Source organism: Ambystoma mexicanum, chromosome 1p (assembly GCF_040938575.1).
Source record: "Ambystoma mexicanum isolate Mex_15411 chromosome 1p, UKY_AmexF1_1, whole genome shotgun sequence".
Taxonomy (NCBI): domain Eukaryota; kingdom Metazoa; phylum Chordata; class Amphibia; order Caudata; family Ambystomatidae; genus Ambystoma; species Ambystoma mexicanum.
Genome location: NC_090921.1, coordinates 1,123,019,934 through 1,123,039,223, shown reverse-complemented (window position 1 = coordinate 1,123,039,223; position 19,290 = coordinate 1,123,019,934). Strand labels below are relative to the sequence as shown.

General features: G+C 45.8%; 1 protein-coding gene across 1 annotated transcript in view; it reads right to left on the bottom strand.

Annotated features, from left to right (window-relative positions):
* The window catches only part of OSGIN1 (oxidative stress induced growth inhibitor 1), an 889,419-nt gene that overhangs the window by 781,685 nt on the left and 88,444 nt on the right, over positions 1–19,290 (bottom strand). Inside the window, exon 2 of the mRNA XM_069604776.1 lies at positions 8,203–8,249. The gene's annotated coding sequence lies outside the window, so the exon portion shown is untranslated. The remainder of the gene's footprint in view (positions 1–8,202; positions 8,250–19,290) is intronic.

Here is a 19,290-nt window from a genome sequence, read left to right as displayed (position 1 = left end):
CAGACATTATAGAAGAAGGCTTCGGGGTTAACCCAGAAGAGGGACCTTCACACCCCTGGCAATCACCATCAGTGTATTCCGACACTGATGTCATAAACCTAACTCCTCCGGACAATTCTCCAGTTAGGAACACGTCTCCAATTGACGATCAGCCAACGTTCAATGCACTGTTGCGCAGAGCAGCAGCGCATTTCGAACTCGACACCGGGGAACTCTCTCCAGAATTGGATTTTGTGGAAAGAGTGATTAAGGAAAAACCCCCGGTCAGCCAGACCATTCCACTCCTCGCTTCAGTGAAGAGAAGGATCATACCTTCGCTGTCCACTCCCGCTATGATCAGAGGGGTCAATCCACGGATTGAAAAACTTTTCACTCCTTCACCCTCAGACCCCCTCTACATTAGGGGACATTCCATTCCTGATTCCCTAGTGGTTTCTAATACTAGAAAGAGGGCAGGGGTACCACTTTCCACGAGTGAGGCACCCCCTGACAAGGAGGGCAAGAGGCTATATGCCCTTGCAAAAAGGGTTACTTCCTCGGCTGCCTTCTCAGCAAGAATTGCCAACAACAATTCCTTGCTTGCAAGCTACGCAGACGCGCAGTGGGCCAAACTGCGAAAAGACGCCGAGGAAGCACCGGAGCCTTTACGTACGCGCCTACTGTCAACTATTGGCGAAGGAACCCAAGTGAACCAGAGCATTGTTAAAAACTCTCTGGACGCGGCAGAAACAGCAGGACGTTCCTTGGTACAAGGAATACTCCTAAAGCGCCATGTATGGCTGCGCAACTCAGGCTTTAAACCAGAGACACAGGCGTCTTTGATAAATAAACCTGTCGAGGACGCTAACCTCTTCGGGAAAGCGGTAGATGAAGCCCTAGAGATGGCTAAAAAAGAGTTCGACACTATCAAGACTCTCGACCAGATCTCTAAGCCCACTACCAGGCGCGGCTATGGCAACAAACGCTTTTTTCGTGGCCAACGCCAACACCAACAACAAAATCAACATCAGCAATACCCTGCCACCAATTACCAAACCAATAGTGGGCAGTACAGCCAAAGAGGCCAACGCCGGGGCAAAGGGAGGGGTCGGGGATCCACCCCCAGAGGCTCCCAAGCCCCCAACAACTCCAAGTGACGCGAAGATTCGCGTCCCCTCCCATGCAACACCGGTCGGGGGCCGGATAACATCCTTTCTTCCTGCATGGGAGGAGATAACGTCAGACCGTTGGGTACTGTCCACCGTAGCCCACGGATACTGTATCGAATTCAACAGTTCCCCATCCTACAGACCCCCGAGGGGACGTCGCATGACACCGGAACATCTTGCCATCCTTCTCCAAGAAGTACAACAACTACTGGAAAAAGGAGCCATAGAGGTCGTGCCTCTATCTCAGGTAACGGAAGGTATTTATTCAGTGTACTTCCTTGTACCCAAAAAGGATCTAACCATGCGCCCTGTATTAGATCTGCGCCCAGCGAACAACTTTATCAAACCCCAAAAGTTTCGTATGGTAACCTTACAGGAAGTAATCCCACTGCTTTCTCAGGGAGATTACATGACAACATTGGACATGAAAGATGCATACTTTCATATTTTAATGTTGCCAGCGCACAGAAAATACCTCAGGTTCATGATAGAGGGCAAACACTACCAGTTCAAAGTGCTACCCTTCGGCATAGCATCAGCACCAAGGGTATTCACGAAGGTGCTGGCAGTGGCAGCGGCCCACCTGCGCAGGTTGTCCATCCCAGTTTACCCTTACCTCGACGACTGGCTCATAACAGGGGATTCTTACGAAACATGCTTCTCCAATACCCAAAAGACAGTAGACCTTTTGTTCCAGTTGGGCTTCTCCATCAACGAAAAGAAGTCCAGTTTAGACCCCAGTCAAATCAAGCAATTCCTAGGGGCTCTAATTCAAACAAAGGACGGCCTCGTCTTCCCCTCCAGAGAGAGGGTCCAAAACATGCTGTTTCAAATCCCTCAATATGTAACCGGTCGAGAGGTGACGGTACGCAAAGCAATGCGCTTGCTAGGAATGATGGCGTCGTGTATTTATTTGGTACCTCACGCGCGCCTGCGCATGCGCCCAATGCAAGAGTGGCTCAACAGCCAGTGGTGTCAGGCCAGCGGACTATGGGAGGATCTAGTTGTGGTCTCGCAGGCCTTAGTTCTCTCGCTACGGTGGTGGACAAAGGAAAACATGGAAAAAGGGAAACCCTTTGCCACACCCGCGGCGGAAGCCACTCTAACCACAGACGCATCTCTCACAGGATGGGGGGCGCACCTATCCCATCAGACTGCTCACGGAGTGTGGACTCCGAACGTAGCATCCAAACACATAAATCTACTGGAGCTACTAGCTGTGTTCAAGGCGCTAAAAGCCTTCCAGGAACACCTACAAGGCAAAACAGTAATGGTCCTTACAGACAGCACCACAGCCATGTACTACATCAACAAGCAAGGGGGCACCCACTCTCCAGGCCTGTCCAAGCTGGCCCAGAATATATGGAAGTGGGCTCTCAAACAGAACATGTTTCTACTATCACTACATGTACCCGGGGAACTCAATCTGCTAGCAGACAGCCTCAGCAGAGATTTCCCCCTGCCCAAAGAGTACGAATGGCGCCTGCACGAAGACATCGTCTTCGACGTCTTCACACAATGGGGATTCCCAGAAATAGACCTGTTCGCAACCCTGGAAAACTCACAATGCCTAAGTTACGCCTCCAGGTACCCCCAGAACCAATCCAAGGGGAACGGTCTGTCGATGCAATGGTCAGGGAAATTTGTTTACGCTTTTCCCCCGACTCCCCTTCTCAACAAGGTGGTGCACAAGATGCACCAGGAACAAGTGACCATGATACTAGTGGCCCCAATGTGGGCACGACAACCATGGTTCGCTCACTTGATGGAGATGTCTCTATCCCCCCCAGTAAAACTCCCCTGCCCGTACAACATGCTGTCTCAGGACAAAGGCAGGACGCTGCATCCATGCCCCCAGAACATGAACTTAGCAGCTTGGCTCCTGAGATCATAGAGTTCGGACATCTACAACTCCCGCAAAGATGCATGGACATCCTCAGGGAAGCCCGAAAACCGAACACTCGCCACTGCTATTCTAGCAAGTGGAAAAGATTTGTCATCTGGTGCAGGGGTAAAAGCATCAACCCTATTGACTGCTCTCCCACACATGTGGTCCTATACCTCACCCACCTATTAGATTCAGGTCTAGTGTTTAACTCCATTAAAGTCCACCTAGCTGCACTTTCTGCATACACCACTTCCCAACTCAAAGTGTCGTGGTGGAGGATCCCTGTTATAAAGGCCTTCATGGAGGGAGTAAAAAGAATACACCCCCCGATAGCTGACCCAGCTCCCGGATGGGACCTTAATGTGGTACTCACCAGACTCATGGGCTCTCCATTCGAACCCATGCACAAAGCATCTCTTAAACACCTCACGCTTAAAACTGCTTTTTTAATAGCTATCACCTCCATCAGGAGAGTAAGTGAACTTCAGGCTCTTTCTATTCTAGACCCCTTCGTTACAGTTCACAAAGATAAAGTGGTTCTACGCACTCACCCTAGGTTTGCTCCGAAATGTATTTCTAAATTCCACGTAAACCAGTCTATAGAACTACCAACGTTCTTTCAAAATCCTTCCAATTTGGGAGAAAGGACTCTGCACACACTAGATGTACGCAGAGCGGTCATGTTCTACATGGAAAGAACCAGACCACTGAGGAAGACTAATCAGTTCTTCGTCTCGGTGGCAGCAGGAAGAGAAGGAGATGCAGTTTCAAAATCCACTATTTCTAGATGGATTGTTCAATGCATCACTCTCTGCTATACTCTTGCTAAGAGAGAACTGCACTTTAGGCCAAGAGCACACTCTACTCGAGGCACGGGGGCATCCATAGCATTCATTGCAAATGTTCCCCTTGAGTCCATCTGCAAAGCGGCTACCTGGAGTTCTGTGCACACCTTTACAAAACACTACTGTCTAGATACACACTCTAGATCTGACTCCCAGGTGGGACAGGCAGTATTAAGACACCTTTTCTCTACTGTTCCTTCTCATAACCCACCGCCAACTCCGGGTACTGCTCGCTAGTCTATGCACAGCATGTGATTCTAAGCAGATTAACAAACATCAGAAGAGAATGCATTACTTACCGTAAAAGCATTTCTGATGGTTGTATCTGCTTAGATTCACATGCGCCCGCCCTTCCTCCCCGCTCGGATGGAAGGAACATAGACTTCCTTTATATATCTCTCTTTTCTGTACTCGCTCACGTCTAGAAGGCTCCCTCAGGGCAGAAAAATACAAACAGAGGGACCTCGACGCGTGAGGGATTGTGGGTACAACGCACGTCACTATAGGGATAGTGTTTCAGACACGCCTTGTCGACGTCCCCTTTTCGACTACGAAAAACAAAATGCAATACTCCGCAGTGACCACTGGATGTCGGACCTATGCACAGCATGTGAATCTAAGCAGATACAACCATCAGAAATGCTTTTACGGTAAGTAATGCATTCTCATATATATATATATATATATATATATATATATACAGATGTCATGTTGGTTTATATTGTGATGTGTGTGCTTTTAAGTCATCTTCATGGAAAAGAGCATTATTTTAGCTCCTTTAAACTGTACATTAACACACATTTATATCAGTGAGAGAGGAGAAGATATAAGATCAAGTGTCTAAAGAGCAGGCTGGGCTCAAATTCCATATTACAGAAAATGTGTGATCCTGGACAAATCATTTAATGTCACTGTGATGTATCTTCCAAAATTGGCAAGCTAGGTTTAGGTTTCTTGTTATGGAGACAGGGAGCAGGACCTCGGGCATGGGGTTGTGTTGAGTGGGGGCTAGAAGGAGGATTCCAGGTAATGGGTTTTACTGTAGGGGGTATGGAGGCAGCATAATAGGTGTGGGCTTTGTGTTTGAGGGTCGAGAGGCAGACCGCACATTATGCATCTTTTGCTGACTCAGCACGCCCATGGTTCTTGGAGCCCACCCATGCCCCGTGACTTGGCTCTATCGCAGCTCTATACATGAATTGTTTGGTTCCCGAACCTCTACCTCATAATCATCAACTGCTGTGCCCAGTTTCCTGGTTTCACACATGACCCCATGATAGTGCACACCAGAGCCCCACACACCCACATGGCCACCCACACAGGACAATGTATGGGTGGCCATGTAGGCGTACAATATATGTGGCTCTTAGGTAGCTGACAAACCCACTTGTGGAAGTGTTAGGGGTTGAAGATGGATTGTCCAGAGGGAATTCCGGAACCAGGAGGGCATCCAGATGGAAGGATATGAAATGGAGGGTTTTCAAAAGGGAAGCTGTAGGCTCACGTCGCCTCCATGCATTCACCATCCTCCACTAAGCCCTGCTATTCAATCCAATTTGTATTTTGTATTTTGTATTTGTATTTTATTACTTGTATTGCGCTCCAGACCCATAGGTATAAGGGCGCATTGCAGAAGAAGACTTGCAGCTTAGTTACACAACATCATCATATTATCCATTTACACAACACATCAAGGTTAGAGTGACATAGTATCGTACAGTTACCACTCGTCTACGCAGTAGACAGGATAGTATACTTATATACAGGTTAAATACACATTATACAGTATCATAGAGTCATATATTACAATTTAGATAGTGTACCACTATTACAGAGTCGTTCATAGATCGCAATGGTTAGTCAGGAGGGGAGTGACGTCAGTCATTGTTTGTCAGAGTTTTTGAGCCATGTTATGCAATTCTGCCGGAATTTCAAGTAAGTTTGATCCACGCGCAGAAGCGGGGGTAGAGAATTCCAGAGTGATGCTGCTTTAACCTGGAAACATTGTCCCCCTACTCTGGACAGTTTGAATCTCGGTACAAAGAGAATATGATATGATTGTATAGCATAGGAAGCAAACTTTATGCAACCTCTGACAAGAAGGCATTTCTCCATCCCAACAGGTGATGCAGGATATCCCCTTCAGCCTTTGCTTCTGACTCCTTAACGCAACCTGTAGAGTCCATAGGAGAGGCACTTAGACAGAGTCAATTTCAGTATGTGATGCACAAAAGAGAGGGCCAGAGTCTGGTGTCTATATTGAAATGGCAGAGCACTGGTACCACAATGTTGGGCACATTGTAATAGCATGAGGCCTGTTAAACAATATATGATGTGCATCAGGATACATGCAAAGATGCCTACCATGAGAACATCCATCCAGGCAGTGATGAGGAAAAGGAAGATGGTGCATACGCAGGACGTCACCAATGGGATACATGAGATGGGTGGATCACAAGGCAGCGGTTGGTGGACTGTGTTTTCTGACTCCTAGTGGGAAGGACATATCAGCGATGCCCTGGAGGAACACCACCACTCTTCTGAACATCGAGGGTGTGTTGTTGTCTTTGTATCATGTGCACTTACTCCCTCACATGGGCTTGCAGCATGGGGACTTGTGTGCTGGCTAAAGCAAATATGATGCTGGGTAATGTGTCAATTTAATATCAACATCCTTGGATGGTTTTGATGGTATTGGTGGTACTTAGGGTGATAGAAAGTACTATGAGGACAGAGGCATGTAGATGGAGGGCATGAAAGGCGGAGGTGATCACACGTGGGAATGCGGCTGTAAACATGCAAACACCATTCCAACCAAGTGTTGGAACGTCCCTGTGGCACAGATGTGAAGGACAGACGCCAGCTTGAGAAGAAGGCCTATGGCTCTGTGGGCATCTTAATGGCGTTGCGGTGTTCCTCCAAGCAGTAATACAACATGAATAAGGCTGTACCTGTAAATGCAATAATGGTTGATGTTTGGTGTCCTCACTCTATCCATGTGGATGTTCTGACCCTGATAATGGGCTGCCTACTACTCTGAGATTACCATGAAATAGAGGCATACAACAAAACCACATATTGCTACACCATATCACAACTACATACTCAATCGTGCCATCCCTCAACACACACACACCTCCTCCCTTTAAATTAACGCCAACACACCCCTTTTTTCGTAACCTCCTCCTCCCACAAGGTATAAAGCCCAACAGGCACCCCCATCCCAGCCTCTTACCACTGAATCAACCCAAACACACTTCCACCCGCACCCACCATAACAGTGTACGTTCATCATAAATGATGGGCCTTTCCACTTTACCGGGTTGGATCGTGTTCAGGGATAGGACAGTTGTGATGACCACTGAAGACTGTAAAGCACAGTTTCCCCTGTAGGCAAGGCTAATGTGGACAGGGTTGGTGTCTGGACAAAAGCAGACCTTAGGTGGATGAGAGGCTCCTCTACCCTCTCCAGTATGCAAACCACAGCTGGAACCTGTGCAGTGATGCCTCTATAACCAATAAGAAGATGTCCCCCCCTGCCTGACCCTAACAGCGTCCCAATGGAGCTAGGCCCCACCTTCCACTATGCGATGTAGGGTCCATTGTTTCCCAGCGGAAGGGGATCATCTTATGGTGCTCCGGATATTGCTGCCCCTTTAAGCTTTGAGTGCACAAGGAGCGACCCCGTGGACCCAGGAACTCAACATGTGTTCATGGGATATCACCGGGAATTATGGAAATAGCGGACCCATACCTGCAGGCAAGAGAAAGAAGTAGAGAACACCAGCTATAGAAGAATAGGTGAAAGTGGTGAGTCGGGCTTCGCCCAGGCGGCCCAGGCCCTGCTTGCAGACTTCAACGAGTGTATACTAGTGCGCATGCATCCCTAACCGAACATCAATATGGCAGACGGGCCTCTTGTAGCCTGGGTCAGGGCAATAAGAAGCTCCATTGCTTCTCCATCCTTGCCACCCACCGGAAGTGGCTGCGCAGTCAGGATTTACCCAGTCCCACACGTGCAGTAATGCCAGTCAGCTACACAGGTTTGTGTGATGCATTGGGGTGTCTGGAGTAGCGGAGCGGCAAGGCGTGGGCAGGTGGAGGAATGGAGAGGGATGAAGGTGCAGGAAAAGTGAAAAGGGGAAGGTGAGGAGAGGAACAATCCTTCTTACTAGCCTTTGTAGGTATCGGTAGCCCCCACGTAAGCACTATAATAAAACACTATACATACATACACGGATTCTTCCTTTTTACACATTTTACTAGCTAGGTAATGTACTTTGACTTAAATTATAATACATTGAATTGAACAAATGCATACCTCATAACTGCTTTAGGAGCGCAGCTGCGGTGATAAACGGAGGACATCTGTAAAAGAAAAGAAAAGGTAGATTGGCATGATGGGTGAATGCACGCTCTGCCTCTGCCCTCAGCTAATTGAAGCTACACATTTAGCCACACATCCCAAGCTGGAGCGCAATGTCATGGAACGGCCCAGAGCATGGCCAATGCGTCAGTTATTGGGACAGACGAAAACATGTGATCAAATACATCCCCTCATTCCGCAACAAACACATTCTTTAAGTATTGGCTTCTCTGCGCTTTGATTTCTTTGTGTAGGTCATAACAGAACCAAATAACAATCAATTCTCTTTATTCTCTTCCCAAGGTAAAATATTTTTCCTTGGTGACACTTGGAATTATTAATCTAGGCAAGCATGTGTTTGACAAAATGAGTTTTTCTTAAAATCCTAGCCGATCCTTTGAATTGATAGTAGCTGCTGTCCATGATATGAAATGGTATTCATAACGCGCCTGTACACAAGTGTTTCTAGGCGTGACAAGACAAGGAGGGGGATACAAAAAGGGAGTAGAAAAATAACGATATTACTAGGCCTTGTGACATTCAGATCGCACAAGAGCAGGGAAGGGGGAGGGGAGATGTGCCGAGACTGGGGGAGGATGGAGAAGTGCGGGACAAAGGAAAAAAAACAAGAGTGCAGCCAATGGGTGGAAAGTGCAGCCAAAGGGTGGAAAACAAGTGCAAGAGAGGGGACTGTAGGGTTACATAAACAGACCGCAAGTGCAGGGAAGCCAAGAAGCAGTGCGGGATTGCAGCTGGACAGGCAGGGACCTAGGCCCGAATTCAGAGGGTGACCAGTGCATGGAGCAGTCAGGTGCATCAGCAGAGGAGATGAAGAGAGAAGGCAGAAGCAAAGAGAAAGGTCTTGAGTTACTTCCGGAACCAGAGATGGTTCTGCTCAAGTTTCATAGAGGCAAGGAGGCTGTTCCGGAGGGAAGCCGCAGCCGAAGAAAGTGATCTGCCTCCAACTCTTTGCTTGGAAAAGCGACTGGCCCTCAGAGAGTTGGAGGTGTAGGAGCGGAGAGCTCGAGAAGGAGGATATTTAGGAAGATAGAGTTGGAAGTGTGGTCCCAGGTCCCAGAAAGCCTTGTGGACAATGCAAAGGGTCTTGAACCTGTTCCATGCCGCCACTGGTAGCCAGTGAAGGGATATCAGAGCTGGAGAGATCCGATTCCTGGGCTTGAGCCAAGGACAAGTCTCTTAGTCTCACCTAAAAAGAGGTGATCGACAAACCAGAGGAGAACCAAGCTCCTGACACAGCAGAGGGCCCCTAAACAAACAACCAGATACCCAGAGAAGAGGCAAAAACCCCAGCAGAAACCATAACCCCAGAGGATTCTAGACTGAGACTGAGACCTAGACTGTAGAGAGGCGCAGACCGGAGGAAGATCGACAGGAGCTTCTTCAAGGGTTAGATGTCGTGGGGAACATATCCTGAGTTTGGGGGATTTCCTGGATAGTCTAAAGGGGAACCTAGTAAGAGAAGAGTCACCAATCCTAACATACCATATGAGAGAACACAAGGAGAGCCTCCATAAAACTGAGGAGGTATGTGATGAGGAAGCCCTCCTGAGGGTGGGTGCCTATCACAGTGGGCTTTTATCAGTCCCCACTGGGAAACCCCTTGGAACACAAACCACCCTTTAGAGTAAAGGGTATTGAGTTGAAAAGGTAGAAAAACTGCCTGCATTCAGGGCCAGCCCCATACCATGGAAAATGGGCTCTGTCACATTAAAAGCACGGACAGTAAGCATGTCTGCTACCTGAATAAGTTCTCTATTAGTCTGCATTCATGAGTGGCTCTGCTGAAGGAAAACACTCAGAGAGTCATCTTGAATATAATGTATCCAGTTTTCACTTTACTAACAGAAAATTAGCAAATGCCAACGTCTCAAGTCAGCTGAGAGAAATCCATTTAAAAGCACACGTGAATATAAGGGATCAAGTATCCCCTCTGCAGAGAGATATACAATTAACAGAGATGCAAGTTAAATGTATGAAGGATTGTGCTCACTTCTAGACCAGTATCAAGAGAGGAAAATAGATACAAATTCTAGTTTCCAAGCCCCTCTAAAGACAAAATATAACAGACAATTGGTCTGGTTGGAGTGTCCGCGAGACCCCAAGTCAGAAGACTTGGCATCAAACTAGCAGAGCCAAAAGAGAGCTGGGAGATGGAAAGCAGCAGACCCTTGAAAAGCTGGATCAGAGAGGTTGCACTGCGAAGTTTGACGGTGGAGCACGACAGGACCTAAGCCCCGGTGAAAGATAAGATTGGGGAAGCGGGGAAGAGTTTAGAGGAAACTGTATGAGCAGGGCAAGAGTCCTAAGAATGGAAGGGTACGAGTCTGATGAGAGAAACAATGGGTACCGTATGGGAAGTAAGAGAAATAGTTGAGAAGGGTACATGTTTGGTGAGGGAAACAAGGGGTGCCAGTTGGGAAGTACAGGAGAACATGGTAAAACTGAGAGATTTGGAGGAGCCTGAGAGGGAGACATCGAGTACCTGGGAGAAGAGTGTGAAGGACATCCAATTTGGAGGGAGACTGAAGAGCTACTATCTGTAAAGTGGAAAGTGACATGAACAGGAAAGGAGGAGAGGTTTACAGAGGGACCAAAAGAGATTGCTTGTAAGGGAAGATACAGATTGTGAAGAGGGAGGAATTGGAACCACCTTGGAGAAGTAAGCAAGCTTTACCAGCTGGGATGCATTATGAGGCAATAGGGCAGAGAATAGGATCACACCAGACAGTAGAGAGACAACAGAGGAAGACAGAGGGGAGTCTAACACAGTGACCATAGCGATACCAGTACAGAATGTAGGATGTTTTAATCAGGTGACATCTAGTTCAGGGGAATTTTCCACTCACCCCAAAACAGGCAGGCACAATTTTCATTTATTTAATAAAGTTCTTGTCATGAATCTGGGATCAGTACAGTATTGAATAACTACAGCCTCGCTCCTCTTCTGGGGATAATTTAATCATTTTGAATATAGACAAATTATGCATCTATGAAAATCCAAAATCAATAGACAAAATGGCAATATTATAAAAGTGAACTTTTAAAACACATGCATCACCATATGTACATTTGAATTCTCCTGAGCATGCATCCCCCATGTGTTAAACAGTAAATAAGGGTTTAGGATAAAATTATAATTTTATACAAAATCAAATTAAATCAGAACATCCCTGCCTATCTAAATCTCTCCACTTCTTATTCATGGCAAATAAACATCCCATGCCCCACTCAATGACCTATCAGAAATTCAAATAGTGTCCTAGAAAATTCAATTGGAAGACAAGCTACTTAACATGAATGCATGTGGATCACTTAAAAAATGAAAGTGCATGTTTGCTAAACCCCTTTTAGTGGTGTTTCTATTACATTTACCATGTGAAAGTGTTCATTTGTCATATTTTCATATTCAATGGGCAACTTAAAAACAGGAACATAACTGGGAGTTACTAACCCTTTCCCCCTTTTACACACACCAGTAACAGAACTCTGCTTGGTAATGTAACCAAGAAAAGACTTAAAAAACTTTATTTTTCTAGGTATGCACATAGTGACATGTCCATTCTGTGCTTATCAAATGGACAGAGAACGAGTCAGGGGATCTTGCCATAAACATACCATAGGATCTATTATATCATCTATAATTCCAGAAGCACATATGCTTCTGAAATATTTACTTATTTCCAAGGATCTAAAGTCAATATATATACCACTGCCCCTCAATATTGTCAAATTAAAGCGGGCAGGATTTAATCTATTCCCCTGTAAAGTATAACTTCCCTCAGGATTATTTCCCCTTTATATCATACTTACATCTGAGCATCTTGTGGCTGTCTCATTGACATGGGGGAACCTTCTTAAGGACTGGTTCAATTTTCCCCATCTAGGAACCGTTGGGTGTCAGTCAGCAATATTGGGTCAGCTTCCCTCCACAGCCTGGTCTCCTTATTTCTGTATTGGGGCCTGTCTGTTGTCTCTTCCACTGAAGAGGGCATGGGTCTTTAACTCCGGTAGGAGTTACAGTGCTCGTCTATTAAGCCATAAAATGGGTCAAAAAAGAAAGGCAATCTTTTCCATTCTATTGACTGCTGTTATCAATTCTCCATTCACTCGATCAGTTAGTGAGTGAGTGCGTGTGTGTCCCCAGAATCAATGAGGTTGAACCTTTATAGAGCAGAAACCACACCTCTTAAAGGTGTGTAGGATGTACCTAATCCAATAGGTCAATGTATGTGATTGGACAGTGTTCCAAAAGTGACATCATGTTAAGCAACCTCTCCATAGTCATTGGTCCTATTGAAGAGGAGGGAAGTCAGATGGGAGTGACTTCCGAACCCAGTGTCTCTCCTATTTGATGTGATGTCATCTTAGAGATTTTGAATTAAACAATTGTAACTTTTTAAAACAGCATATTCCACACATGTGATCATATTACTAATCGGTTTATCAGATTACTCTCACCAAGACAAATCAGATAATGTAGTTTTCAACTTCACAAGCATATGGATGATGAATTACATATTTTGGCTTTTTTCTCACTCATACTTTCAGATAACAATGATTTGTCCATCTCACGATAACAGGCTCACTGGCACGGACATTAGGATATATAAATCACTGGCACCTGCCATTTCTGCACAAATGTATCTACATTTGCCTCGTTTACATAATGAAGATAATATCACAACGTTTTCATTTTAGGATGATCTACTAGTGCTGAACAGTTTAAAAAAATTAAGTCTCTACGACCTTTTGATTGAAAGTTATAAACGATAAAGTGAATTCAATGTAAAATTCAAAAGGCATTTTTTTCTCTCATCCACTTTACACACTAGTACATGGTAACACTTGTGTGTCTGCCCAGCAACAGAACATCTGGTCTCTCATCCTGTCAGTTCAGCGCTGAGGCATTTTATGACTCTTGCGAATGCTATAGTTATGGTGAAATGTGTTCCAGTCCCAAAAAGTGTTCCATTCCTTCTTTTAGGAAAGGTCTGGTTGATTGTGATATCAGATCAGATGAAAGGGAACCGCTACTGACTGATGCTCAAAATTAATTCAATGAATATTTAAGGATTTAAGCCCAAGCAAAGAGACAGATGTGGGCACTTGTTTTTATTGCAGGGCCCTGGCTTCCTGTGAATCAACCCTCGGCAGCGATCAGCTTCTATGGTCGGCTTCAGAAGCCATTCAGTTTAATTTTCTTGTGAAAACAAGGCATCCCCCTTCGTATATCCTGATAAGGGATGAATGCCATTTGGCTGGTTTGTCTCCAAAGCAGATTTCATTCACAACATGCAGCTTTTTCCATACATTGTCACGCTCACCTGGTCTCCACAGGGGCATCGCACGAAGCTGCATGAATGACGTCTGCACTCGCGTTGCACGTGTCTTCTCCCTCACTATCACTTCCCAGGAAGCGTTTGCCTTGGGTTTTTTAATGGTGGGCTCTCTGTCCTGCAATCTATAGCAGGGGCGCGGTATGTTCAGCCTCTTTCATGGATCAACTTGCTTCACTGATCCAGCTGGGCTGTAGCGGAGTCTTGAACAGCTTGACTCAGTAGGTAAGTCTCTATGCCAAAAGATGCTTGGTATAGTTTGCTTAATGCCTTTATTGCCCAAATTCTCACTTTTGTTCTTACTCTCTTTCAGGCACAGCCTTTGGCGGTTTTCCGATGAAGATTTGCCTCTTCCTACGACGCTGAGCAGATTTCCTGCGGGTGAGTATTAACACGAGTGTGTGCCACTGAATCTCTTTTAAATGGTTTCTTTCTCGTGCGCGGCTAACCGGCTGTTCTTTTCTTTTTCTACAATTCAGGTGCGGCGTCGCTCCGGAGCATTGATTGGATGAACCGCTTCAGTGGAATCCTAGAAGAAAGCAACCTCCAGGTGAGTATTGCAAGTAAACGTCTTCCTTTCTGCAGGTGCGACGATCCGGAGAGCAGCTGAAGGCGCAGCCTTTCGGATGGACTGCTTCAGGTAAGGCCTCAATCACTGTTCTAATTCTTTTCCTTTCCTTCTTCACAGGTGCCAATGGATCGTGATTCCAGGACAGGCGTGGCTGTTGAAGATTGGGTATAGAAGCTGAGCAGACACGGTGAGCGTTATGCTGCAGGAGTGCAGAATAACGTGAAACGTGTTCTGTCTGTAGGGTATGGTTTAAATAGCATTGCAAGTAGTTCCAGGTAAAGTAGTCCCTCCAGCGTCACCCTGCACTAGTAATCCAAGGTAAATTAGTCCCTCAGCCACACCCAGGGTTAGGCTGGATGGCTCAGCCCCATTAGGCTGGGCTGTATGTAGTCCCATGCAGTTTACCAACGGCGTCAGGACTGAGTCCAGGAAGGTCTGAGGGAACCTTTTGGGGCTTTATAAGCCCTTATGGGTGCCAGTAACTGGGGTAGGCCAGTCGGCTCCTGATGTTTAGGGGTATGGACCATGACATACATGTAATTCTTTCCCTTTTACATTTCCACAACTCAGGACAACATCATACATTGTATTGGATTGGATTGGCTTATCAAACTCCCATAAGATGTCCTCATTTTCAACATCTGTAGATTTCTAAATTCGTATTCTTAATCATATAAAGGATATAAAAACAAACACCATCTAAAAATGCAGGCCCCATCCCAATTTTTGGTAATTTTCAATGTTGTGCTTTTCATCTAAGATTGGACTGAATTTCATTTTAATAAAGGTTGCTGGATACTTCCATGTGACTGAAAAGATTTGTATTGGTGCCTCATCTTTTACTTTAGGGATATATTCTGATTATATATGGGTTGCAAATATTGTACACTTCCTCACACGTCTGCTTTTGAGTTGCTGTGTGCAGGGTTCATCTCAGATTTATATTTTCAAACAAACGCTTTTCTCTGCATCTTTTTCTTCAGGATATATTTCCCTACAAGGACCGCGCTAGCCCATGAGAGGAATTAGTAATGGGTGGAGGTATGAGACCATGGACAGAAAGGAGAGAGTAAGCAAGAGAGAGGCAGCCATTGGAAGCAGCATAGGATGAGGAAGGGGTCAGTTAGCAGCAGGGAACAGCTTCTCCATCAAACCTCACCAGGTCCAGGGAGATCTCTAGGTGAGCAAATCCCTGGGAATGGGCAGAGCAAAAGCCCTAGAAGACAAAGATCGGGCCAACCTCCCAAACATCTCCGTACAAGAGAATCATGGAACCACGGCACAAGACCATTTGCAGGATGAAGAGAGGGTCCGAAGGAAAGGCACCCTCACACTGTTGCAGCAAGGCACCCACACACAGGTGCAGCCGGAGGAAATAAGGCATCTGCTTTTAAGGAATTAATGTAGGATACTTTTGTTTTAGACACTGGAGGACTTTTTTAACTTATGTGTTTTGGTTGCCACACTCTGGATATTTGTTGGACTGCTGGAAAAGGGACATTGGGCCTCATTACGACCCAGGCGGTAAGTTACCGCCTGGGTCGTACCTTTACCACCATGGCGTAAACTACGTTTACGCCATGGTGGTTGGCGGACTTACCGCCCCATTCCGAGGTCGGCGGGGCGGTAAGTCCCCAATCCCCATTTACCCTTCCCCATTCCCATTTTTGCCCCATAGGGCATAATGGGAGTGGGGAAGGCGTTAATTACGCCACCGTAAATTACGGTGGCGTAATTAACAACATGGTCCCTTAGCGCCATGGATTTTAACACCTGCTAAAAGCAGGTGTTAAATCCGCCATGGCGCTAAGGGACCTCGGAATCAGGCGGTAAGGGTCGGCGCTGTTTACGCTGCCGTAAACCCCTTACCGCCTGGGTCGTAATGAGGCCCATTGTTGTAAAGAAACGCTTTGCTGTAAAGAGGAGAATGCCCCTGCCGTTGGTTAATTTGCTTAAGACACCCTGTGGCTCAAAAGCCTTACTTTGGAAATAGGCTTGAAAATCATTATTTATCCCTTTAGATTGAGGCACCTTCTCATCCTGACTATATTAATATTTGGTTTGGCCACCGTGAGAAAACAAGGGGTGTCTCACCTGCTTGTCCCCGGGGATCTCTCTCTCTCAGGTGTCCAGGGCATGGCCACCGCCTTTGGATCCAGACCCTGAGGGTGTACGAGTGTGGGAAGATCACCTGGATGAGGGGTCTTCTGGGAGTGGAGGTGGGACAGCCGATGGTGAGACGTGGTATTCCTCCCTTTCCCGTACCCATGATTCCTCCTATTCCATAGGATTCTACGATGTCCCAAATCCCCCACCTTTTACATGAACACTAGGCCGGAGGAAGAGGGTGACTGAGAGTAACAATGCTAACTGTTACATATCGCATTAGACATGTCCCGCTAATTGGGTCAGGCAAAGTCAGGCACTTGACTATAAGTGCATACATTTGATACCAATAAGCTCTCCTCACACGGATAAAAGGCGGAACACAGAGACACACTCTGAGCATGGTGGAACATGAGTAAGAGCAGACCATCCGGGGCGAGGGACGAGAGCCACGGGTGGAGAACCCCACGAGTTCCCTTTAGGAGGTTGCTGCCTCAAAAAGCTGCGAAAGGCACATGGAGGAGAAGGCCAAAGCCCAAACAAGAAGGTTGCATTGTGTTTCAAAGATGCTAGTGACCCTCTGATGGCAGAGTTGGGAAGGCGAAGCCAGGCCTGTGGTACTAACCTTGACTTGCAAACTGGAAGACAGTAAAGACGAGAAAGAAACGCACACAGCTGGTAAGTTGGCAAGCGACATCAAAGACTGGTGTGTGCTAAAGAAAGATTGAAGTGGCAACATTATATGGCACAATTAAAGGCTGCACACATGTGGGTGAGACGCGAAGAAAGGCAGACCTGCAAATGAACCCTGAAGTAATGATAGCTGTAAAGTCAGTGATACTGAGTAACGGAGTGGTCCGGCGAAAGGAAGTAGCTCACTCAAAAGTCTCTATAAAAGGTGAAAAGTGTTTAGCGATAAAGTGAATGAAATGTAAAAGCGAGATGATGAAAATTAACCCAGAGAGAAGGGGAAAGTAAAAATGTGAACTTTGAACTTTGATGCATAAGGCAGTGAACTACCCAAACCAGGAACCACTGGGGAAAATAACATAAGAGTGTGAGTTGAAAGCTGGAAAGTCAAAGTGGCCCTGCAGAGGTCTGTAGAAAATGCCAAGCACAGTCGAAATTGACCGCACGTGTAATAAGTTAAGGGAAGGGAACAGGATGTGAATTAAGCTTGGGGAAGGGACCCCCAGCAAGTGCTTTTGTTTTGCTGTGAAAGTTCCAAGCCTGATTGAAGGAGACTGACGTGAACATATGCTGTGAAAGGTCCGAGCCCAACTGAGGGAGACCAACGTGAATGTTTGCTTTAAGAGGTCTCAGCCCAACTGAGGGAAACCAACTTGAACATTTTTGTTTAAGAGGTCTGAACCCAACAGAGAGGGAATGACATGAACTTTATGGTGAACTGTGTTTTGGAAATTGGAAAGTAAGACTTTAACATGGAAGGCCAGGCATGCTTCGATCTACGTTTTGAACTGCCTTTATGTTAAGAATCTGAGCCAGGGTGTGTCATAGTGCCTACAGGGACCACCTTACTCCGTGCTGTCCAACGTGGGGCAGAGAGATGACTCAGCCACATTTATTCTTTATATTTGAACACTGACTTTCCTTTACATACATATTCTCCTTTTCAGACTTTTTGTACAAGATATAGGGCAGGCATTAGGTTTTGTTAGTATAGGCCATTTTGATTTGACAGATTCAGCTAGACCTGTTTTATTTATTATTTGATGTTTAGACTACTCCCATTTTAGCTATAGGGCAAAGTAGGAGTTTCTCCAACCCCATCGAAACTTCAAATAAAGGCTTTACAAATTGTACCTTTTGTATCAGTGCCATACTTGTGATACCTCCCTTAGACCACTCTTTTCTTGACAATTATGGTTTTGTTAAGAGCAATTGTAAATAAACACTTAAAACATATCTTTTAATGTCAGTCTCTGTTTATGGTGGCACATGTGATGAGGTGGCTAGTCCACAGTCCACACAGTGGGACCTTATCACAGTCTTCCAACGTTTGATCAAAGAAGGGAACGATACGTCATCATACATCCCCTTAGTCACCCACACCTCCCCTCAGACTACACAACTAAAGTCTAGAGCAATGGTCATCAAATGTGTTAATGCCGCACTCCCCTTCAACAAATGTTCTTGAATATGTGCTCCCCCCTGCTTCTGGTTATTGGGTGTCTCACTTGGGGAGAGGGAAGCATGTGACTAAACTGGCCACCCATTATCATAAGTCACAAAATGCAGTTGGCCTATCCAAAAAGTGATAGCCCAAACAGCAACACTTGGCACAAGTGGACCCTTACTACTATTGTGTTTGCTGAGAAAACTGCAGTCACTTAAAACCAAAACCTTATTTAAAAAGTATTATTAGCAGCCCATGATTAGGCCCTGCTAGGGTGCACAGCCCTTATGACGGCCTTTGAAAAGGCACCAAATTCCACCAAAAGTCCTGCACTGCCCAAAAGGTGCACATTTGTTTTTATGTGGAGACTGTGGGGAAGAATGCGAGGTACCCCCCTCCTGCCTGCCCCATGGTTGATATGCCACTATATGCAATGCCATATTGCCCTAAAATGGATTAACTTCCAGGCTTGTCACACAGGTGATCTGTGCATCCACCACTGTAGCCTTAATCACATTAGATTGAGAGAATCTGACATTATCATAATTATCAAAAAAAGATGTCTAGAAGGTTTAAAATAACACAAACCTAAGGAAATTCCTCTGGCCATCTTCCAATTTTTTGCATTTTAGCTAGTCTGCACCAATCCAGACATTGATCAACCAAATGCAAATGGCCCTGACCATGCCCTCAATGGGAGCAGTCCAGCCTGAATTCTTAGGCAAAGTCTGTGTGGGCAATGGACACATGACACTCCAAAACATTATGTAAGGTGCCACAACCGTCCAGCAGCTTTCAACTCTCAAAAAGATGTTTATACAAAATTGAAGGGCAACACAAACATTAAATATAATTGGCAGTGCATTCTGAAA